General features: G+C 37.4%; 1 protein-coding gene across 39 annotated transcripts in view; it reads right to left on the reverse strand.

The window, feature by feature from the left end:
- The window catches only part of Gulp1 (GULP PTB domain containing engulfment adaptor 1), a 271287-nt gene that overhangs the window by 137631 nt on the left and 108710 nt on the right, over positions 1-24946 (reverse strand). The gene's annotated exons all lie outside the window — the stretch shown is intronic.

The raw sequence follows: 24946 nt of genomic DNA on the forward strand, positions 1-24946 counted from the left end.
GAAGGGTAAGGGAATGGTTGAAGAATGGGGAAACTAAGAGCATCTGCCAATGTAAATCTGGGATCATAAATAATTACAGACTTGAGGTGATCATTCCCTGCAACAGAGGCTGGAGGTGCATCTTAAACTCCCTGGCATGTTCATTTTTGCTGTACTGTCTTTCCCCAACCACCTATAACATGTACTCCTGGATCAGACATGGTTTAGATGGAAAACGAACAATGGAAGAATAGAACATGAATAAGATAACAATATCATTTTCACTACCAAAATACACTGAGAATCGGAGACCTCTAAAAACTAATTTGGGAGGTTAAGGTGTACTTGGTCAATATCATGACAGACTGCAGAAGATTCTGTGGGGGGATGGTAGGAAGTTACAGAAGAGATCCAAAGAATATGCTGAAGGCTCACATGCCTTTACATTTTCTTTATTGAAAAATGTTATATTTACTTTTAACAAAGCTAACGATTGCCAGAGAACTCAGTACATAATCTCTTTTATATTAGAGACACTCCTAAGACGGCCCCTGGAGACCCCTGCCTCATACCATCTCTGAATCATCACCAGTGAAACACATGCTCTGTGCTTGCGTCTTCCTTGCCTGATTTCCATGTTCTGTTTACTGCTCTTTTTAAGCAATTCATTTTTTTATTTTTAATTTTCACTTGTTAAGAGACTTGGATAGATAGGAAGACCAGGTTACCAGGCTAAAGAAGAAACCTACAATCAAGATAAGCTAGAATGGTATCAAATTTAAGATAAATGCATCAACCGCAGAAATAAACATCAGAGAGCCTGGACTAAGAATATGAGTAGTCGATGTCCCATCTCTGGGTAGAGTAGGATCTTTTTTCCTCTTTGACAGAAAAATATTTTTTATTACAAATCTGACAAAACATTAAGAGTGTCAGCATTTTTTAAAAAGTAGTTGACAATCAGTTAAAGTCTGCTTTGAAATGCCTTCATATTTTCAAAATTCTACCACTCAAAATTCCACTGTTGATTCTGCTAAAGTCATAAAAGAAATATTTTGTAAGATCATGTTAGTGCTAGGTAAGGCAAAATGGAATTTTTTAGTAGAACCTGTCTGTGTTCTAGCAGACAACATGGAGAAAAGTTGCTGTCCTAGAATTCACAACTTCAGAATTTCAGTAAAACTTTCTTGCCTGTTTGTGATCTACCGAGCACTGGGCTTGGCATTTTCCAGCATGCAAGTGTGCTCTGTGATAGCACTGCCTATGGCATGTACACAAATTACTAAGGGATAATGTGGTCCTGGACAACTGCCATGTGGCTGGAAGGAAAAGGAGTGATCCAGAAATTCAGACAAGGCAGAAATCAGTTTTGGCTGGCTTATGGAGGAGCTATCTTTTTCAATTAAACTTATGTTAGAAAAACTAGTTTGACAGACATGGATGTTAAATACTGAGCAAGGAAAATATGCTTTGCCAATATTAATCTGGCAGCAAAGAACAGTAAATTTTTTTCAGTTTTCAATTTACAAATATATTGCATATATTCATTTTGTACGTCGCTGTGTTTGAAGTATGTATACACTGTGGAATGGCTAAGTCCAGCTTAACATATGCCTTAGCTCATAGTTACCATGTTTGTGATGAGAACACTTTACAGCCATTCTTAGCATTTTTCAAGAATACGATATACTATTCACTAGTCACCCTGTGGTACAATGGAGCTCTTAAAAGTTTTTGCTCCTGTCTAACTTGAATTTTGTCGGAGAACACAACAGTTTTAGTGCAAAAGGTTCACAAGAAAGGAAGATGAGCTTGGGGTGTATTGTGATAGTGTGGACTGCAAATAACTGACACCTGTAAGTAGGACCTGAAAGAGAGGAAGGAGGACAAAAATTAGCCATGGGAACTAGAAAATAAGATGTCACGGCAGATTTTTAAATTCTCTCTAGTTTATTTTTGAAATAGAAAAACAAAAATATGTAAAATTGACTTTCCCTTTCTGAAGAAAAGCAAACATTAAAATTATTACTCTTATTTGCATATTCCAGTCTCAACTATAATTAGAACTAGAAATTCATGCATTCTTTTAAAGGTACTTTATAAAACCATCTTATAGCAAAAGGGACTTGTTAAAGGACTGAATGCAGATTTGCAATCTAAAGTTCCAGTATACAAACTGATGAAAAAAGGTTCGAAGCGGAAAAAAGATTCGAAGTGGAAAAACCCTCTATTAACACTTTATATTTATTTTAACTCTCCAGTTCTGAAGTTACAATCGTTCAGCTCATTTTTACTTGTGGTGACATGGTGGGCAGTGTGTTTAGGCTTAACTTCAATGCCACAGGGAGTTCCCACTTGATGCCCATTGTGTGATGAATGTGGCTTTGGATCAGATTTGGAGCAGTCACAACCTCAGGAATCAGGAGGTGAAATACGTTTGTAAATCACGTCTTCTGCAACACAATGAGGAGGCTGGGCTTGTCCAGAAGTAGAAGCTTTTTTCAGTTTTCAGCCATCTGGCTAACCAATGTACCACAAGCAAGTCCTCACAGGGTGAGCTACCTGCTGCTGCTATCTGTATCTCTCTGGATTCTTGCCAATTCTTATTTCCATTATGCATATCCCCTCTAAGAACACGATACAAATCCAACAGGGTTAAAATATGAATGTCTTTAATAGTTAAAACTATGACTAGCTGAGAGATTTGGTTATTGTTGTGTCGCTATTTTCTTTGTAGGGCACTTGGACTTCCAGTCTCTGAAGATTATTTATCTATCTGTAAATTTTGCTTTCTTGGTAAATTCTCCCTGGCATAAAGTTGTCACTGAGGGTGCTTGTTAGAGAGGAACCTGAGAGAGCCAGAAGCAAGGACAGAATCTAAACTTTCAAATGAAATTTGAAACTTAAACCAAAGTAATGAATTTTATAGTGTTATTACTTAATTTGCCATGCACATATACCTATGTCATAAAAACAGCTAACAGCTATTAGGGTTTACTATAATCCAAACACCATTTCATACAATTTATAAATATCTCAAATAATCTTCACTACATTGCTATTGGGTAGGTGCTCTTATCATCCAATTTCAGAGACTAGGAAACAAGAGAGTTTGAGAAACTTGTCTACAGTTATTTAAATAAGTGAGAGATTCGGGAGCTCTGGTCTATCCTGTTTCCCAAAAAGCATCCCGGCACTTACCTCAAGGCTAAAATTAAAACAAAAAAGACTTTCAGGTAATACATACATACTTTCTCTCTGGAAAAAAAGTATTTTAGTATTATAAGCAGCTGCGTTAGATAGAAATTAATAGGCAACCAGAGAGGGTCAAGGCCTTAAGGGCTTGCAGAAGAATGGGGCTGGAGGTGAATGTGAAGACAGTCAGGCCTCAAGGCAGAGATGCTAGCCAGGCCTGTGAGTTTCCCTAGAGACCAACAGCAGCTTGAGGTTGTGCTGTAATTAGCACCACCTGGTCCAGTCCACCCAGATAAGTTATCAGAGGTATAGGTGGGTGAGCCAAACACCCTGACTCATACTTCCATCCCTTTCAAGGAATGCCTTTGTTGTTAAAAGTCACAGATAAGCTAAAGTCAATGATGCTGGCCATATGCCCTTGCTTGAGCCTGGATTCCCTACTGAACCAATATTAGCTAAGCGACTCTACTCGTAGTCATCTTATAGATTGATTATAGTTTGACCTACGTTGTACGAATGTTTTGATTTTGCTGTATGAATTACCCTTAACAAAGAACCTCAGCAGCCACCCACTCCAGACTCCTCCTGGAAATCCAGGAGCTATTGTTCTTCTTCTTTCCACTAAACTTTCTTAACCTCTTCCTTTGGTGCACAACTTCATTGCTCAATGTGGTGAGACCAAGAACTCAGCACATCTGACATCTACCAGGCTCAGTTATTTTCCTGGCACATTAAGAAGAGATTTTGTATGATTTTTGTAAATATAGCATCAAGATAGTTTCTCATGTTGAAAACAAATGGTTATGAATCATCAGAACTGCATCAATTCCTTGCTCTTCATTTTGTAAAATTTCCGGAATGTGGCTATTAATGTTAATGACTTTGTATCTATGATCCAAGGATCAAGACCTAAACACATTCACCAGACATAATTAAAAGTTATAAGCAAAGATCACAATAACAATGAAAAGAAACCACACTTTCACAATTATAGATAAAATACTATGTTTGCGGACCATGTCTTTATGTCTTTATATTTTACTCAAAAACACTAAACAGAAGGAAATTAATTTTGACCTTTACATATAAACTCAAAATGCCACCAACCATTGTTTTAATTCCAAATCTGACTGATTATTTTACTTTTCACACAAAGAATTTAACCTCTGTAATTATTTTAGAAGAAAAAACTTACTGGCATTTTAAAAATAAAAGAACATTCCTATCAGCTGACATTTGATATTTTTCACTCTGTTCTATAAAAAGGCTATTTTTTATGTTTTGGAAAAGCCAATAGTCTTAAACTGTCAACATATCATCTCAAAGTCTAATTCAAAATGTCTGCTTGCTCAGTAAACAGACGCCATTTTAGATCTGCTGCATTATTAAACTTACAAAGTTTTACTGGTCAGAGCTCTTTCAGAACCAAGTGAAAAATCGAGTCTAGCATATGCAAGAAATGGAGGAGCTTCTTTGGGTCATTTAGCCAAACCAGAGCACAGGGCACACTTAGTGGCTGCATCTGCTGGGTGCTGGCCCTGAGTTCAAGAGAGACAGAACACCATCAGGCCTCTCTGCTCTCCATCTTTTGGTTCAATCAGAACTTTATGAAGTTAAGGAGTCTTTATGTTTTCCCTTTCAGTTATCTGTCTGATTCACTGTGGGTAGATACACGAACTGGAATGCAAAAACCCCTGCTGAGTTCCAAACATCAAGGAACGGGTCCAAATCGGAACCCCAGTTGACAGGAGTCCTAGCCCTGAGGAATAATGGCAGATGCACTTCCTGGAATGTGGAGATGACAACTGTCAGTGTAGACCCCACCTCCCAAATGTAGTCAGTGATTTAGACTGAATATCAGCCCTCCTCAACCTCAGCTGCCTAAACTTTAAAGCCAGTAGTAGACACTTATGTTCTAATTGTGATTCAGTAAAAGAGTTCTTAAAGCGTGTGTAGAGGAGTTGATACATAGCTACCACTTATGTGTGCTGGGAGATTTAAAAATAAGAGGAAATTTGTGGTTTCCTCTAAACAGATGGATTCTGAGAGGATTGAACATATGGACAAGTATTTTGTAAATATTAAGGCATAATTAGACATGAATTACAGATACTCATCTCCAAACTTTGGTCAGGTTTCTTTCCATAAACTGAGCCAGTGCTCTCCTCCATAGGGGACCGGGTACTACTGCAGAGCCTTGGCCTTGTAAGTAAACAAATCAAACGCGTCAGCAGCCCCTTCTGACATCTTTTCCTCTCCCCTCCCTGTGCAGTTCCTAGCACCGTGCTGAGCACAGAACAAACTCCCAACAGACATCTCGGGCCTGGTTATAAGATTCATATCATCGTCTTGCTACTGACGGAAATGAAAATTTCCAATGATGATTTTAGGGGCATCTCATCTGTTTTCCGACCAAAATTAATCTTTATAGTAAAATGTGGCTGAAGTACAGGATTACTTGTGGCTCTATTTTCAAGCTGACATCCTGGATGTCTTTAATATATTCTACGTCTTGTAAAAATAATGCAAAGTGGTTAGTGAAAACCAGGATTAATAAAAATGTATAGCCATAAACATATAAATAATATAGGCAGCGAACTGAAGACATGAGTTAATTCCAAGTTGAAATATTACAACAAAAAAATAAGATTCTTGTGTAAACGTGATCCCTCTCAAAATCCCTGAGAACTGAAGTATCATTTCACCACAGTAATGTTTAAGATAGTTCACGTTGCAGTTCGGGCCGGGGATTTAGCTCACCTGCTGCGCAAGTGCAAAGACCCAAGTTCGATCCCCGGTACCAAAAAAAAAAAAAAAAAAAAGATAGTTCACGTCTTTAGACAACTGGCTTTTATTTTCATTTCAGAGTAGGACTTTCACATTTAGATTTGGCATCTGCATGAGATTTGAAAGAAACTTCAGCAGTAATTCACTCCGCCCTCAACCTGGTACAAAAAGACCCTCACAAAAAAAAATAATAAATTTGTTTTTATGTAGGCAGCACTGTGAGTCATATTTCTTTATCTGTTCTGGCTGTTAACAATATTAGAAGCCTATCTGTGGCCCAAGTTTAGCAAATGTAGTGGATTTACAGGATATGTTATTTCATGAACTAGCTCACTATAGTTTTCTCTTTAAAAATGGTTTTGTCTCCTCTTTATTAATACTTCACTTTAAATTCTTTTAGGTGCTACAGCTCAGTTCTATTGTGGATAAAATATAAGATATGTGTAAATGAGCAAGGTTGTAAATGACTTCTCTTTCCTTTTGTCTGACACTACTTGATGCAAGGCAAGCTATTTCATTGTGCTTTTCCTGCCTCAGCTTATTTGGAAAAGCGATCAGTCCTATTTCCAGTATTTTATTTCCCATTTCGATTTTTTCATGGCAAATGACATCTGTTACACATTTTAGAAAACAAACAGAGAAAGAGAGCACTAAAACCTCCACCCTCCCCCGTTTTTAAGCACTATCCTCCTCCTGCTTCTCTCTTTGGTCTCCACCCCCTCCAAAGCTGTTTCCTGGAGAGCACACTGACGACTGAATGCAATTTGGTGTGTATCATTACAGAGTGCATCCACACAAGTAGCGTGAGCGTGTGTGTGTACACACACGTGTGTTTTGGGGAAGGAGGGGATTTGTAACCTTTTGTTTCCATTTGCTACATCTTAAAAGGCCAATTACCATTCCACTGTATGGATACGTTATAATTTACTTAACCAGACATAAATATTTTCTGCCCTAGGGATATGGAAGGAATGGTACAAGGACATTCTTGTATGTATATCTTTGTCTGGTTATGCATTTCTGTAACATAGATGTTTTGCCCCTTCTAACTCTAATTTAAAATTTGAACTTAAGACTACAATTTGCTGCCAGACAAGAATTTAGAGAATGAAGATGATTAAAATGCCATGTAAAATGAAAAATGTGTTTTGAAGGGCTGAGGGCTACTGTGTTAGTGCCATTCATAAGTTTTAGAATCTAACCTTCATGAAATCCATCCCTTCCAACTCTAAAGACTTATACTTTTTTCTGAATTTATTCCTGGTAAATATGCTACCTTGCAGATAAGGAAGGAGTAAGATATGGTTCCTAAAAAGAAAAAAACACACTGTGTTTTTTAAATGCTACTTTAATCATATTCCTAATTTGAAGAAGTATTTATCAGAAAGTACTTTTTTTTCTTAAAAGAAAGCATTTCATCTGAAATTTCCATGTATTTGGTTACTGACATGTTTGGATTTCCTCTTACAACTTTATTTTGTGTGTTGTCTTTGACATACTTTGTTTGTTTCTTCTTTCCTTCTTTCTTATTTCCTACTGAGTTGAACTGTCACTGTGCCGAACTGAATTGTTGCTCTGGGCAGGTATGCTACAGCTCCACACATTCACACATATACCCGGGACGTGGCAGGCTTTGGGCTTACAGCATATGTCCCACTTTGGCCAGGGAGGTGTTCAAAAATGCAGCACAAGTAGGGCCCTGATGTACTTGCAGAGTTGCTTTTGAACTCTGGATTGTGCTGGCAGGATATATTAGACCCCTTCTTGCTGAATTTTAAATAGAATTTAAATTACTTTCAGACTCTCATCCCATCTGAGACTCTGAACAGACAGAAGTTTCTAAAGTACTTCCCTGGGTCAGTGGACAGGATTTTGTTTCAGGAGACTTCTGAATTTCCTTTTCATAGTCAAAGCAACACTCGAACATTACACGTACATCTGTAGGTTAACTCCCCTGTTGGAAGGAAGCCCAAAACCATATCTTCAACCCCAGAATGATTTCCCTTATTTTCTTTTATTTCTTGTTCATTTCATTGTGCACTCAAACATCTTAATATCTAGGAGGCATTTTCAACAGTATGTAACAGGAGAAGGGCTCAGTTCATATTAGATTAGTTTGGTATTTAACCAAAGTCAATAGTTCACTCCTGCTAAGCTCATTTAGACATAGGTGAGTAAATAAAAATGGATGAAAGAAACAGAGAAAAAAATCACGAAGAATCATACATCTGTCACAATTCATTTCCATCTTTGCAAAGTAGCTCATATCAAAAACCCTACTGGAGTGTCAGGGATTCAGTAAAGAATTATTTATTAATTCCTATGGTACTATGTATTTTCGAGGATCAAAGAAAGCAGAAGATGAACTTAAGGCAATATAAATTCCAGAGGAAATATTTAATACCTGCACACAAATAAATAATATCAGGAGAGAAAGTATCAGAAAAGACAGATGAAGTGTATTATGGAGCAGATCACTCGGTACGAGGGACACACTGACTGGCAGCTTTAAAGAACTCACACCTTCCTTCTCTCCCTCCCTGCCTCCCTTTTGCAAATATTTACTGAGCATTTTCTCTCTGGGCATTCATCCGGGCATAAAGAAGGTAGACAGACCCCTGGTCTCATGGAGGTGACAGTACAGTGTGGGCAGGAGGGCACTGATAGCATAAATGTATCAAATCTCAGGCGGTGAAAAGTATTATAAAATATAGGCAGAGTAAAGGTTAGAAGGTGGTGTGGTGGGTATAATACTGGATCCACGACGATGCATGGTAGATAAGGAAGGTAAGATGACTTTGAGAAGATCCAAGTGAAGTGAAGCAGTACCCCAAGGAGACTGCTGATGGGAAGAAGAGGGGAACACAAGCCGGGCATTCCGAGATGCTGCCAAGTGGCCAGCAGTGGTGTGGAGGTAAGACAGAAAGCGGGAGGAGAAAAGGCCAGGAGACCCAGGTCCTGAGGGGCCCTGTAAGCCAGATGTGGATTCTGTTCTAAATATGATAGTGAGACCCTGGAGGCACTGAGGCAAAAGGTGATCTGACTTGGCCTTTGCTTTAAAAGTATTATGACAATTAAAGAGGAAATGAAAATGGGGCAGCTCTTTTGCACAGATTTTTGAAGGTTGACCAGGTTAAGTCTTACTAGTGGGGGTTAAGCAATGAAAAGTATGATAAAGTATCATCCTGGTACAGGACAAGGAGAAAAGCACAGATATCAGTAGTGAGCAACAGGCTTTTGGAGGGAAAGGATGAATGAGAAGAAATGTAGTGGGGGGAATTGTGAGTCAGCTTTTCTTATGAACATTCTTAAATTATATTCTATAGATCTGTACTGAAATACCACTATTGATTTGGGAAAAGACTTGTTTTAAAAAATAGTCATAAAGCAAAAGTCTCCACATCTGCTCTTTCCTTCGTGCTTGAGGACTGGTTCCAATCAGAACAAAGGCAGGCCCTGGGCAGCAGTCTTCTGTTTTGTTCTGTTCTGTTTTGTTTTGTTTTGTTTTGTTTTGTTTTCCCAGCCCGAAGAAACCAGAGTGGGACATCTAAGTATGCTTTCTGCTTACGACTCATGTTGCTTTCACCCCTTCCTGACCTGGTCTATTGTGGGGCTTTTTCATCCTTAAAATGGAAGAACCAAAGGGAAATCATTGTAATGTTCACAGTCAACTCGGTATTAAAGCTAGAGAGATGTCAGGACTGATAGATATATCTTAGTATATACATTGGACACTTTCTCTAGCACATTTACCTAATTTTGATCTAATGTACAAATATCCTTCTACATTATTAAATGCTTGGATTGTTGAGATTGTAGTTATTACCTACGTTGGGTCATTTTTATTTTTTTACAGTCAACTGACAGGACAACATGTTAATACGTAGTTACTTACCATCCAACAGGAACTTATAATACTATTGTTTTAAATTAAAACCATATAATTTTTTTGAAATAAGATATTTCCATTTAAATTAGATTAAACCCAATGGTTATAAAAATCATGCTGAAGAAAATAATTTAAAATGCACCTATAAATTGATATTTATGTATTAAATCTTTCAGTGGGGGAGAAACAAAACAATAAAGCACCTCTTGACAACCATAAAGTTTATATTTTTAACTGGTGATTTGCACATTCAGTTCCACCTGCAGGTGGGCAATTAACACCTGCTTTTCTATTATTAGATGCAACATACTAGTAGGTGACCTTTCTTTGATCTCAGAACTGATAAAGATTATCTTGAAGACTTAATTAAAAATTCCTTAGTCTTTTATGTTGATGTAGCTTACAAGTTCAAGCACTTTGATTACCAAACAAATATTGAAGCCAGAGCTACAGAAAAAAAAACAGACGCGTTTGCACCTCTAAATAGGACAAATAAAATATTCCAATGTATAATAAACTCTAACTTTGACTTGGTATGCACAACTGTCAATTAGATTGTGTAGGTTCTAATGTCTCCTATAGGGCATTCACAAAATGGAATCAATAAGCTTAGTTCTTAATCCTCTTCGTTACTGGGGAACAAAATATCACCTGGAAAGCATAAGGGTGACATAGCTATACAAGATTCAGGGACAATTTCTCAACACTTGCTCAAATAATTTATCCTTTGGTTATCAGTTATTAATGAATCATATGAAAAATATAATTTGATAGTTTTCACATATAAGAACAAGGATGCATTTGCAAAGTTATCCCTAGCAGAACTGGTATTATGAAAAATGACGGAGTTATGATGAATAGCATAGTAGTTCAGCTAAGTAATAAAAAATGTTGGTTTATTTCTGAATGGTAAAATTTTGTTTTTTGCCTATATACCAAGGATTAGAGATATACAGATGCAGACAGAGATGTATAGTCCCTCTTAAAGAGTTCACTATCGGCCAGGGATTTAGCTCAGTGGTTCCAGTGCCTGCCTCGCAAGCGCAAGGTCCCGAGTTCAATCCCCGGTACCAAGAGTTCACTATCTAAAAACTAGTTTTCAAAATGTTTCCTTCATGACGTCTACATGTGAAAAATGTGGGAATATGTGTCTCACGATGAATAAGTTAATCATACATGTATATTATATTTACCATTCTATGTACATATTAATACCTTAGTAAGAGTGAATTCACCATGAAATTTGCCTAAAATAAAAATCAAACTGCAGGAAGTAAAAAAAATTCATTTTTAATAGAAATTATGCTTTCTTTTTCCCTTTGCATTCCTACTAGGAATCTGGGTGTCCTACTTTAGAAAGCACTGGCCCAAGAAAACAAGATAATAAAATGTACAGGTTGCTGTGTGTGATACTAGTGTGAGCATGTTTCTGGGAAGAGAGCTTAAGGGCATCGAGTCAGTGAGGAAGGTGATCCCACAGGAAATGATGAGAGGGGTCTAGAGGAGCGATGGCGAGCCTTTTAGAGACCGAGCACCCACACTAAAACCCCAAATCCACTTATGGGTCACCAAGGGCCAACACTGCAATTACACCCGAATACTGAGATTTCACTCAAGACAACCAAAACGTCATTGCCGAGCGGGCTCCGCGTGCTCACTGTGTGCCATCCGTTCCCCACCGCTACCCTGGACTTTCATAAAACAGGAAGATGCTATGATGCCTTCAGGATGGTATGGTATCTTTTATTATTTGTGTGCTATCTGCTATTAAATTTTGTTAGCATAAACATTTTTAATTACAGATTTTAGGAAAAGGTGGTAACGGTGGCATAGTTCATGAATTCTTCTATAAAAAGAATTAATACAACCAAGGTAGCAAGATGAAAAATGCAAGAATGAAATCTACAACAAAGCTAGATGACAAAGTGTGATGGGCAGAATTGTAAAATGTTCTCCAAAGTTCACAGCCCTGGTGTTCGTACCCTGTACAATCTCTCCTTAAGTGCGGCAGGATCTCTGAATGGAGGGAGATAAACTCGGGTTGCACCAAGTTAAAGATGGAGAGACATTGCAGACATAGTCAAGGTTTTAAAACAGTTGATTTTGAGGGAATGAGGAAAATTATCCTGAATGGATCTGGGTTAATGAAATGAGAGCCTTTAAAATAAGTACTGGAGCTGGGCATAATGGCACCAGCTTGGAATCCTAGCCTTTTGGGAGGCTGAGGCACTAGGATCTTAAGTTTGAACCCAGCACGGTGTTAGTGACTTAAGAGACACACTGTCTTAAGGAGAGGGAGAGAGAGAGAGAGAAGACAAACAGCCCTTTCTAAAGAATGTCTCTGCCCTCCTTGAGGAAGGAAAGGGCCATGTTACGAACTTTGCATAAAGAGAGCTGTCTTTTCCTAAAATGAGAGACTCCAAGAAGAGACTTTGCTGCCTCTGAAGAAGCGTCTGTGAGTGAGGTGCACCTTTAAGGAAAGGAAGCAAAGGGACTTTGACAGCACCCAGAGTCATCTCTACAGGAGTCTTTTCTGGAGCACCTACAGAGGAGTATGCAGCCCAACCAACATCGCATTTCAGCCTGCATTTCCATGTGGAGGACCCAGGTTAGCCTGCAGAATTACAGGAAAAAATATCTGTGAGGTAATAAGCTATTGTGCAGCTCAGAATTCATTACAAGGCACAGAAAATCAATACACACGGTATCTCCAAGTGTCCCATAATGTACTGAGCAAGAGTAAACACCGACAGCCAGAATACATTTACGGTATCAACGGCAGTGCTGGAAAAAATAAGGGAAACCAAAGAGCCACTTAAAACACGAAAAAGCCAACAGATGGTCAGTGAGAGCCCCAGCAATTGAGAGATCATTTTCTGTGCCAACTTTCCAGGGAAAGCAAAGGGTTTGTGTTGAGGTGCAAAACAGTTAAAGCAATTGGCGCTCTGTGAATACGCAAAAAGCTACCTTCCAGGACAACGTCTCGCATGAAAGGTGAATTCTGGAAATAGAAGCAAATTGAAATGAAGTGGATTAAGAGCCATTAACAAAAATGTAGACTCTAAGGGAGAAGACAGGGCCAGGATAAATCTGAGAGTCTTTTATGACTCCAGGCAAAATCTCATAGAAGAATTTTAGAGTAGTGAAGACAGAAAAGATATTGGAAGCCACTAATTTCATTCAGAATTTTAGAAAACCTAATCTTATTCCAAACATTAAAAACAGAAAAAGGCCTGTGTATGGGTCTCATATACAGTTGTATAAGAATGTAAAAGGAAATGAGATGTGATTAACAGCACTACCAGAAGGGAGAACATGACAAGACTAGCCACCAAGATTAAGACTCTGGGCTGATTTTGTTTCAAAATAAGCTAAAGGAAATTAAGAAAATGATAGGAGCTATTTTAAAAGAAACCATGCATATGTATTAGAAAAACTCAGAAATTACATGGTAAAACTTATAAAATTTAAAAATAAAGAAAATAGGTAATTTCAGAAAGGAAAAAATAAACCAGAAAGAATGTGAATGTAATAAATAATACTATAAAGAGCTAAAAGAAAAAAATAAGAAATATGTTGAGTAACAAAATATGAAACAATAAATATAAGGGGTTTGGGAGACAATTACAAATATAAAAAGCAGAAAATAACCTACATATAGTAAGACTTTCCAAAGAAGGCCAAAACAAGAAAGAGTATAAAAATTTAAACTTTATTAAAATGAAAAAATTCAGAAATATATGCATATGTATGAATAGCACATCCTATACTTAGACAAAGTCACCAGCATTATCAACATAAAGCTACACTTCAGTCAAATTATGGTGCAATGTAAATTATAAAGAACAATCTAAACTCTAAGGCATTTACAAAGGGGAAAATCCGATTGGAGTCAAAGTTTTGGTGGCACTGACAGCAGTGCCTTAGGGCAGAAGGCAACTGAAGAAAAGAAAACTCAATATTATGATTTACAATCAAGCAAGTAACTCTGAAATCATGAAGTGCAGTGTTATGTACATCATGTGAGACCTAAGGAGAAAGCGCCTCATCAGCGCTTCCTGAAGTCTCATCCTCAGGTATTCAGCCTAGGTGGAGAAACAGTGGCACAGGCTGGAGGGTGAGCATTCAGGGCCTCATCAGCCGAAACTTCTAGATTTAAGAAAAGGAAGAGTAAACATGACTCCCAGGGGATAACTAAATAAGGAGGATACGCAGTGGCGAAGAGAAGAACTGGGCCAGTGTCTTTTGAAGGGTGCGTGATTTATAAACGGAATTTTGGAAACAGGTAAAATTTCACTAAGTTATAAACAAACTCAATTTTAACAGTGCAATTTCTGAAAATAGAAAATAAAAAAAAAAATGACCCTCAATACGTATGTCATCGATTTTTTTTTTTTTTGGTACTGAGGATTGAACTTAGGTCCTTGTGCTTGCAAGGCAGGCGGTGGAACCACTGAGCTAAATCCCCAGCCCTCTCATCAATTTTTCATGTAACTTGAAACAATGATTTGACTGAATGTCTCTAAGATATATCATAAGGACAAACAAGTGAAAAACGATCTTAAACTTGTTTCTGTAGTCATACAGATGGAGTGATGGAACTGTTATTCTGAGTCTTTTTTGTAGATAGCATAAAATGAAATAAACAGCACTTTAATTCTGTTATTTTCAGTATTATTGAGAATTGGGACACACGGGTGAAGGAGATGTATATGTAAAGCAGCAATGATGAAGTAAAAGCTCTGAGTCCTGATTTTGATTTGAACAATCAGTGTAATTCCAAGACAAATTTTAAGTTAAAAATCAAACAAAACAAAAGCCCTGAGTTTTGGCAAGCTAGAAACTACCAACTCCAGCAGTAGTGAGAATTTTAGCATCGAAGTTTAGGTACCGAAAAATACTATTTTATTTTAAAATTTAAGTTTATTGGTACATATTTGCAATACATGAAATTTACAATCATCCTTTTCTGCCATCCTTGCTCTCTCTCTCCTCCTCTAAATCCCCCTTTCCCCATTTTCATTCTTGTTGATATTATTAATCCTAGCTCATGTTTACTGCATGTAATGTCTGCACTCATTGAGGTTATTACATTCCTGCACATGGCTTCTCTGCACTGCATTTATTTCCTGTTTCTGCCCTCTCGCCTCTCGCTCTGGGTCTCGTGGTCCCCTTCTCATTCTCGGGACACCCCTCACCTTGTCTTCTCTCCATCCTTTATACTGTCTTCCCCTAAAGAAACCAAAGTCCTTGGGCAAATGCCTGATTAAAGGTCTTGGACAGGAATTGTACGAAGTCTAGGAAAAAGGCTGAAGAGACTCCCATAATTAAAAAAAAAAAGGATTCACCATGTTTCAGAATAAATGCAATGGGTCAAAATATGTCAAATATATCTAAATTCATAAACTAATACAATAACAACTCATCATTAACTATTGAAAGATGCCAGAAAATAAATTAACTATTTTGAAAACCTGTGAATAAAGGGAAAGAATCAACCAGTTGTCTTGACTTTGCTATAGAAACTATTTCACAACTTAACCTGAAAGATAATGAAGCACAGGGAGTTTTTCCTGGTAATTATGCTGCTAATAAATATGAAAGTAATGACTGGAACATGCTCCTTCCATCCCTACTAAATTAGAGGAGTCACTGAGCATTAGGTATAGCTATCATCCAGCAAAAGAACCTAACAAGCTGTAAAACTCCTAATGAAAGAACACAACAAAAACTACAAAACAGACTGGCCAAAAGAAGATCAAACCTGATTCTATTCAAAACTTTATATCCAGCTAACATAAGGAAGTTGGGGAGCAGAGAAACATGATAAACTACTCCACAGGGCTGTCATCATTCAAATCCAGACGGTGAGAAACTACAGCACAAATGAAGAGGCTCTTCAACATTTACTTGTTACACAGGGGAAAAGGAGAGATAAAAAGATGAAAGAGGACACTATTGATTAAGGAGACTAAAAAAGACACGACAAAAGGCAAATAATGTACATGTTACAGAATACGAGTTATACTGAAAATAAGACACATCAAACCATTATGGTTTTTATGAGAAAACTGGGAATTTGAGCACTAGCTAGTTATTGATGCCATTAAGGAATTATTTTAAGTTATTCAATATGATAATGGCATGGTCATTATATTTAAAAGAGTATTATCTATTAGAAATTTACAAATAAAGGGATATGATGTTGACTGTATTGAAATAATATCAGAGGGTGGAGGAATCGTGGATTTGGAAATAAGGAACAGAAATGCAAAGTGAAATCGCTGAAAGTGAGAAATGGATACATGGGATTTAATTATGCTACACTGTGAACTTTTGCACTTGTTTGAAATTTTACATACTATTAAAATGAACTCAACTCACTAGTAATTTTGTTAAGATATTTCGTAGTTTAATAGTGACACATACACAATTTTTGAAAACTGCGATTTTTGAATAGGCACATTCCATTGATATTACTTTAGAACTTCTCATCAATTCCAATAATACTCTCAGGTACTCAGTTCTACATTTGACAGTCTAATTTAACGGAAAGATTTATTGAATAACCCAGACAATTATTTACTTAATAGCACCATATTTAAGACCACCTAATTATTTGTACCCATAGTAAATGAAATACCGAAGTATCCTGCACAAGGCAGAGATGCACTTTATTATATGTATTTTTTTAAATTCTTTTATTGGTACATTTTAGGTATACAATACTTTTACATTTATCCTTGGGTGTTTGTACCTGTACATGATGTATCTTAGTTCTTATTTTTTCCCCCATTACCTGTGCGCCTTTCACCCCCTCCACCCTTCCCTATTTACATAGATTTCGTTTCCATTTTTTTTTCTTTCTCATAATTTTTCCTTTCCCTTCTTCCCTTTCCCCTTCCCCTCCCACCACCCCTACACCTTTGGAACTTTTCCTATTTCAAATTATCGATTATTCATTTTAATCATTTTAGTCCTTATTTACACTTTCAGTTTCTCACACTAGAGAAACTATTTGGTATTAACACGTGTGTCCTATTTATTTCACTTAAGAGTATGGCCTCAATATGTATCCATTTAGCTATACATGTCTCTAGTTTCTCATTCTTTATGGCTGAGTAGTACTCCATTTTATAAAAAAAACCCCACATCTTCTTTATCCAGTTTCCAGCTGATGGGCACTTGGGCTGTTTCCAAGCTTCAGTTATTACAGACTGTGCAGCTATAAACATGGGTACACATATATCACTGTGTATATTTTATTTTTAAGTTTAAGGCTCTATTTTAATACAGAAACTCAAGTACTAGGAAATGTGTGTGTCTGTGAGTGTGTGTGTGTATTTGTTTAAAAAACAAACACAGAAGTATAAAAACAGGATTAAAATTTTTAATAGTTATTTTTAAATTTAACTATCCATTTTAAAATGTTAACTAATCATGAAAATTTACGTTTCTGTTAACTTATCAGAAAATAATTCTAACATACTAAAATTTTCTAAACAAACTCTTTATCTGACTTGAAAGCTACTAATATTATAAGGACCTAGAAAATACTGGTAAATAAAGAGATTCTGTTTGATACTACATTTTAAAATTAAAACAGTGCTTTTTCTCTCAGCATTTCTAAGAGTGTTAACAGGATACATAAAACATAACTGAATCACAACCACATAAGAAGTAAATTTTTTATTTCAAAATAATGAAGGAGGCCAGGGGCCAGGGATTTAGCTCTGTGGTTCTGCCGCCTGCCTTGCAAGGACAACGTCCTGAGTTCCATCCCTGTTACCAAAAAAAAAGGAAAAAAAATCACTTAATCTTCGGGCCGGGATTTAGCTCATTGTTTTCGCCGCCTGCTGCGCAAGCGCAAGGACCTGAGTTCAATCCCTGGTACCAAAAAACAAAACAAAAAAAATAATGAAGGAGGCCAGAAAGGAGCTGCACAGGCACACAGGCTCCCTCCACAGGCCCGCGATTCCATCCATGAGGGCCTGCAGATCCCCAGAGCAGCTGTGTGGCCCAGGCCAGTGTGACTGTGGGCTGATCCCAGCCACGGCTCTGCCCCTACCCTCAGACGCTCGGGCACACCCACCCACACCAAAGGCCTGCCCAGAAACGGACTGCATGGACAAACAGGCTTCAGCCAGAGGCTTGCCATACCATGGGCCACAGCCATGGACCCACCTGGAGAAGGACTGTACAGGCACACAAGCAATACCAGAAGCTCGCCCAATACCAGTGAAAAGTGCGAGGAGACCCTAGCCAAAGCCTGTGCAGACAAGAGGAACTGGGGTGCACAGCCCCTAGCCAAGGCCCTCCCAGACAACAGCTACCTAGGGGCCCCAGCGAGAGGCACGCCTAGATACCACCCCAAGGGTGCTCAGGCCCCAGCCAGAAGCCCGCCCAGACAACAGGTTAGCTCAGGGATCCACAAGGCCACCACTCTGAAGCCAGGAATGGGTGTACTGGTGAGCACCAGAGTAAAGCCTGCTCCACAGCTTGCTGAGAATTCAAGACCACAGGGTGAGCAAATAGTTTCCTCAACAAAGATAAGGCAAGCTGCATCTGCTGAAATGAGAAGACACGTAAATAAGTCCCAAAACCAGACTTCCAGATCACCTAAGGGAATCACAAAGGGCAACGAGATGGAACAATCTGATACTCAACCACCTGGACTCCCTGAACTGGCAACAAAAGGGGACCTAGAAAAAAATGAAATCGGAAATAATTTCTCAGATAACAGCAGAGATTGTGTCCATCTTAGAAGACATGATTAACCTAGAGCAGACACAGATAGAAAAAAGAAAATAGAGGAGCTGAGAAATATGATGGAATCCCAAAGGAGGAAACAAATGGAATCCACGACAGATGGAAACAGATCTCCAAGACATTAAAAACTCCATTGAAAGTTTAGGCAGCAGAATGAGCCAATCCGAGGATAGAAATTCCAATATAGAAGATAAGATTGCAATTAATGACCAGGAAAAGAAAAATTTCTTTAAAATAGTAAGGGATGATGAGAAATCAATCCAGCAGCTGCTAGACCACGCAAAGAAGAAAAACATCAGAGTGATTAAAGTCAGGGAAAAAACATGAGAGAGTGCAGATGAAATAAAAAAACTGTTCACAGAAAGTGATGGCAGAAAACTTCCCAAATAGGGGAAAAGAACTTGACATAGAGATAAGTGAGGCATATAGGACTCCAACTAGCCATGATGAAAAAAAGTGTACACATAGACATATAATAGTTAAGATTCCAGTAACTCAACAAAACAAAACTCTACAAGCAGTTAGAGAAAAGAAACAAATCACATAAAATATAAAGCCCATCAGAATCAGAGCAGACTTCTCAACACAAACCCAAAAGGCAAGGAGAACATGAAGCAACTTATTTAAAGCCCTAAAGGAAAACAGCCTCCAACCCAGACTGATGTACCCTGCAAAACTATTTTTCAAAATTGATGGAGAAATAAGATACTTTCATGACGAAGAGCACATTAGGAACTTCATGAATACCAAAGGAGCACTCCAAAAAATTTTAGACAATATCCTAGGAAAAGACAACGAGGATCACAACCCCAGGAAGCCCTGCCAAATGAATCCATTAGGCATGATAAGAAATTAAATGCAAAGGGGGAGAATCCATAAAAAGAAAAAGTCATGACAATGGTAAGTCAATATGTGTTAGATATAACTATCAATGTTAATGGTCTCAATTCACCAATCAAAAGAAATACACTGGCAGAATGGGGCAAGAAGCAAGATCCAACAATATGCTGCATACAAGAAATACACTTAACTCAAAAAGAAACTCATAGACTGAATGGTAAAGGGTAGAAAACAATATTCCATGTGACTAGGACCCGAAAAAAAGCAGGAGTAGCTATCCTCTTTGCAGATCAAGTGAATGTCAAACCAACACTGACTCACAGAGACAAGGAAGGACACTACAGCCTTGTAAAGGGAAGAGGAAGAGATAATCATTAATATATATGCACCAAACACTAGTGAGCCCAACTATATAAAACAAATACTAATGGACATGAAAAATCATATAAGCACTAATGCAAGTGTAGTGGCGGACCTCAACACCCCACTGTCACAAAGAGATAGATCAACTAGACAAAAAATAAACAAGAAAATACTAGAACTCAAACTCTTGAACGAAGGAATTTAATAGATGTTTACAGAGTGTTCCACCCCACAAAACCAGAATACACATTCTTTTCAACTGCACATGGGTCATTCTCCAAAGTAGACCATGAACTCGCTTGTAAAACATGTTTAAGTAAGTACAAAGGAAAGGAAGTTATTCCCTGTATATTGTCAGATCATAGTGCAATGAAATTGGAAACCAATAGCAAAAGAAACCACAAGAATTTCAGAAACATATGGAAACTGCACAACACATTTCTGAATAACCAATGGGTCACAGAGGAAATTAAAGAAGAAATCAGACAGTTCCTACAACTAAATGATAATGCCAGTACAAAATATCGGAATCTATGGGAAGCAATGAAGCAGTCTAATGATGGAAATTTCATACCAGTGAATACTCCCATTAGGAAAACATAGAGTGAGCTCAATTACACAACCTGATGCTGAACCTCAAGCTTCTAGAAAAAAGAAGAGCAGGACAAACCCAAAGGCCATACAAGGGAGGAAATTAAAAAGATCAGAGAAGAAATCGATGCAATGGAGACTAAGAGAACAATACAAAAAAAATCAATGAAGGCAAGAGTTGGTTAATTGAAAGAATAAACAAAATTGACAAACCCTTAGCCAACCTTATCAAAAAAAGTAAAGAAAATGCCCAAATCCATGCAATTAGGAATGAAAAGGGTAAAATTCCAATGGACCAGGCAGAAATCCAGAAGATCATCAATATCTACTTCAAGAATCTATACTGCAATAAAATGGAAAATAGAGAACAAATGGACAGATTCCTAGATACTTGTGAATTATCAAAGTTGAACGAAGATGACCTAAAAATTCTAAATGACCCCATATCTATCAATGAAATTGAAAATGTAATTAAAAACTTACCAACTAAGAAAAGCCCGGATCCTGATGGCTTCACTGCTGAATTCTACAAAACATTTAGAGAGGAACTACTGCCACTACTGTTTAAACTCTTCAATGAAATTGAAAAGGAAGCAATACTCCCAAATTCATTCCTGGAAGCAAACATCACCTTGAACCCCAAATCAGAGAAAGACCCAACCGAAAAAGAGAACTATAGGCCAATCTCACTAATTAATATAGATGCAAAAATCCTTAATAAGATACTGGCAAATAGAATGCAGAAGATCATCAAGATCACATACTCTGACCCAGTGGGACTCCTCCCAGGGATACAGGGATGGTGCAACATATGCAAATCAAATAATGTAATATACTATATTAATAGAACCAAGGACAAAAACCATATAATCATTTCAATAGATGCAGAAAAAGTATCTGACAAAATCCAACATGCATTTATGATTAAAACCCTGCAAAAAAATTGGAATAGATGGACTGACTCTACCTCAATCTGATAAAAGCCATCTATGAAAAACCAACATCCAATATCATACTAAATGGTCAAAAACTGAAATCCCTCACACTAAAATCAGGAACAAAACAAGGATGTCCACTATCACCACTCCTGTTCAATATAGTTTTGGAAAGATTAGCCACAGCAATTAGACAAGACAACGAAGTAAAATGAATCAAGATTGGAAATGAAGAAGTCAAATTGTCATTATTTGGAGATGACATTATACTCTATATAGAAGACCCTAAGAACTCCACCAAAAGTCTTCTAGACTTAATAACCAAATTCAGTAAAGGAGCTGGACAAAAGGTCAACACACAAAAAAATCAATAACTTTTCTGTACACAAAAAATAGACTCACTGAGACAGAAATGGGGCCATCAATTCCTTTCACAATAGCATCCAAAAAACTGAAATACCTAGGAATCAACCTAATGAAAGAAATCAAAGACCTCTACTCTGAAAACTATAGCATTCTGAAAAAAGCAATTGAAGAGGACATCAGAAAATGGAAAGACATTCCTTGCTTCTGGGTAGGAAAAATTAACATAGTGAAAAATGGCCATACTTCCAAAACTGCTATATAGATTCAATGCAATCCCAATTGAAATTCCAGCAGCATACTTCACAGACCTGGAGAAAACTATCTAAAAATTCATTTAGAACAAGAAGAGACCTAGAATAGCAAAGGCAATACTAGGCAACAAAGACAAGGTAGGGCATATCACAATCCCCCACTTGCAACTATACTACAAAGCTACTGTGATAAAAACAGCATGGTACTGGCAAAGAAACAGACCTGAGGACCAGTGGAACAGATTAGAAGATGCAGAAACTACTCTAGACACACTCAGCCACCTCATCTTAGACAAAGGAGCCAAACACACTCACTGGAGGAAAGATAGCCTCTTTAATAAATGGTGCTGGAAAAATTGGGCTTCAACTTGCCAAAGACTAAAACTAGACCTATTATCTCTCACCATGCACTAAACTAAAATCAAAATGGATTAAAGATCTAAATATTAAAACAGAAATGCTGAACCGCCTGGAACAGAGGTTAGGTAGAACTCTTGAAGACAATGGTGTAGGAAAAGATTTTATGAACAAAACCTCATTTGCCCATGAACTAGCATAATCTGTGAGTGAGATCTCTTCCTATTAAAAAGGCTCTGCACAGTAAGAGAAACCACTAACAGTGTGAAGAGACAACCCACAATGTGGGAAAAAATTTTCACCTGCTATTCCTCACACAAGGTCTACTATCTAGAATCTATAAAGAACTTGAAAAAATCAGATCTCTCAAATTTAAAGACCCAATCCAAAAATGGGCATCTGAAATGAACAGACATTTCTCAGACAAAGAAGTAGAAATAGCAAATAAACATATGAAAAAATGTTCAACATCACTGGTCATTCGAGAGATGCAAATGAAAACAACGCTGAGATTCCACCTCACCCCAGAAAGAATGGCTGCTATCATGAAATCAACCAATAACAAATTCTGGTGGGGCTGTGGGGAAAGAGGAACCCTGCTCCACTGCTGGTGGGAGTGTAGACTGGTGCAACCACTGTGGAAATCAATATGGAGATACCTCAAAGAACTAGGACCAGAAGTCCCATTTGACACAGCTATTTCTGCAGTGGGTATCTTCCCCAAAGAATTAAAAGAATCATACCACAGTGATATATGTGCACCCATGTTTATAGCAGCACAATTTGTAATAGCCAAAACTTGGAAGCAGCCCAATTTCCCATCAACTGGAGACGGGATAAATAAAATGTGGGGTTTTTTTTATAAAATGGAGTATTACTCAGGCATAAAGAACGATAAACTAGAGACATTTATAGCTCAATGGATGCACATTGAGGCCATACTCTTAAGTGAAATAAATAGGACACACATGTGTAAATACTGAATAGTTTCTCTAGTGTGAGAAACTGAAAGTGTAAATAAGGACTAAAAGGTATAACGGATAATGTAAAATAGAAAGAAAAGGGGCAAAGGGGAAGGGGAAGTGGGAGGGGTAGGGGAAAAGAAAGAAGGGAATGGAATTAATATGAGAAAAAGAAAAAATGGAAACAAAGTCTTTGTAGATAGGGAGGAATGGAGGGATTGAAGGGAGGGCAGGGGAATGGGGAAAAAAGAATAAGAACCAAGATGGATTATGTAAAGGTGCAAATTTCCAATGATGAATGTCATCATATTATATACCTTAAATGTACCAATATAATTAATAAAAAAATAATGAAGGAGGCACATATATAAATTAGCACAGTATAGCAGAAAAAATGTTAATTTAAAAACAGAAAAAACAGATTCTAATTAGCACTATGATAATCTGTATAATATAAAGAAAATCATATATTGCCTAGAATTTAGTTTTTTCATTAGTACCACATAGTTGTAATACATTCTTTCTGCAAGATCAATGGTTTTTTTAAAGAAAGTGGTTTTATCACCTTTAAAATAGTATGATTACAATCATACTACTTTACTGGGTTATTTTGAGTGTCATCCTATATTAAAGTAGGTTGCAATTATTTAACACAGAGTTTCTGCAAAATTCACCTTCAACTAGTAAAACCTGACTTGCCTTTCCCCCTAACTAGAAGTAGTGAATGAACAGTAAACACACATGGTTGAGAAGCTATCCTTTTTTCAGTTTTGAGAAGCAGGTTATATTGTGGTAGACATTAATGAAAAACTCATCTCCTGGCAACACTTTTCAGAGTGGAGGTCAGAGAGATGTTTGAGGGGCCCGGGCTGGACACTGAATGAGCGGAGACACCAAGACTCCCAGGGAAAGTGGCACCATGGGCACAAGCACACAGGCCCAGTCACAAGGGAAAAGCAATTTTCCTGTCTAACCTGTGTGTTTAGAAAAGGTTGAGAAGAGTTAAAGTTCCTTTCAGTAAGAGCTGAGAAAATGTTTTTATAATATGTGCAGCCATTTATGGAAAAGAGCATGAAGCTTCCTCAAAATATGAAAAGTAGAATTGGTATAACATCCGGCAATCCAACTTCTTGTTATTCATCCAAAATAACTGAAATTAGGATCTTGAACATATATTGTCTCTCCTATACCCATGCCAGCACATTTCACAAGAGCCATGATGTGAAATAAACTAAATAGCCACTCACCAGGTGAATGGAAAAAGAAAATGCAGTGTAGTGTATACTGTTCAACCTTTAAAAAAAGGCAATTCTGAAATATGTGATAACTTAATGAATCTTGAGGATAGTGAAATAAGTGCCACAGAAGGATAAACATTGCATGATTCCAGTTAAATGAGATATCTAAAGTAGTCAAGGGGGTGGGGACTTTACAGACATAACTGAATAAACAGAATTTCTAATTTCACTTTTTTGAGAAATGTCCATACTGATTTCCATGGCAGTTGTACTTGTTTATATTCCCACTGACAAGAGTTCCTTTTTCCCCACAGCCTCACCACCATTTGTTATTATTTGATTTCTTGATGATGACCATTCTAAGTATCTTCCTAAAAGAATTAAATACATCATATTATAGTGACAGATGCATACTCATTTCTAT

The sequence above is a fragment of the Heterocephalus glaber genome, unplaced genomic scaffold, assembly GCF_053883595.1.
Source record: "Heterocephalus glaber isolate CG9 unplaced genomic scaffold, H.glaber_assembly_v1.0 deba00001058, whole genome shotgun sequence".
Taxonomy (NCBI): Eukaryota; Metazoa; Chordata; class Mammalia; order Rodentia; family Bathyergidae; genus Heterocephalus; species Heterocephalus glaber.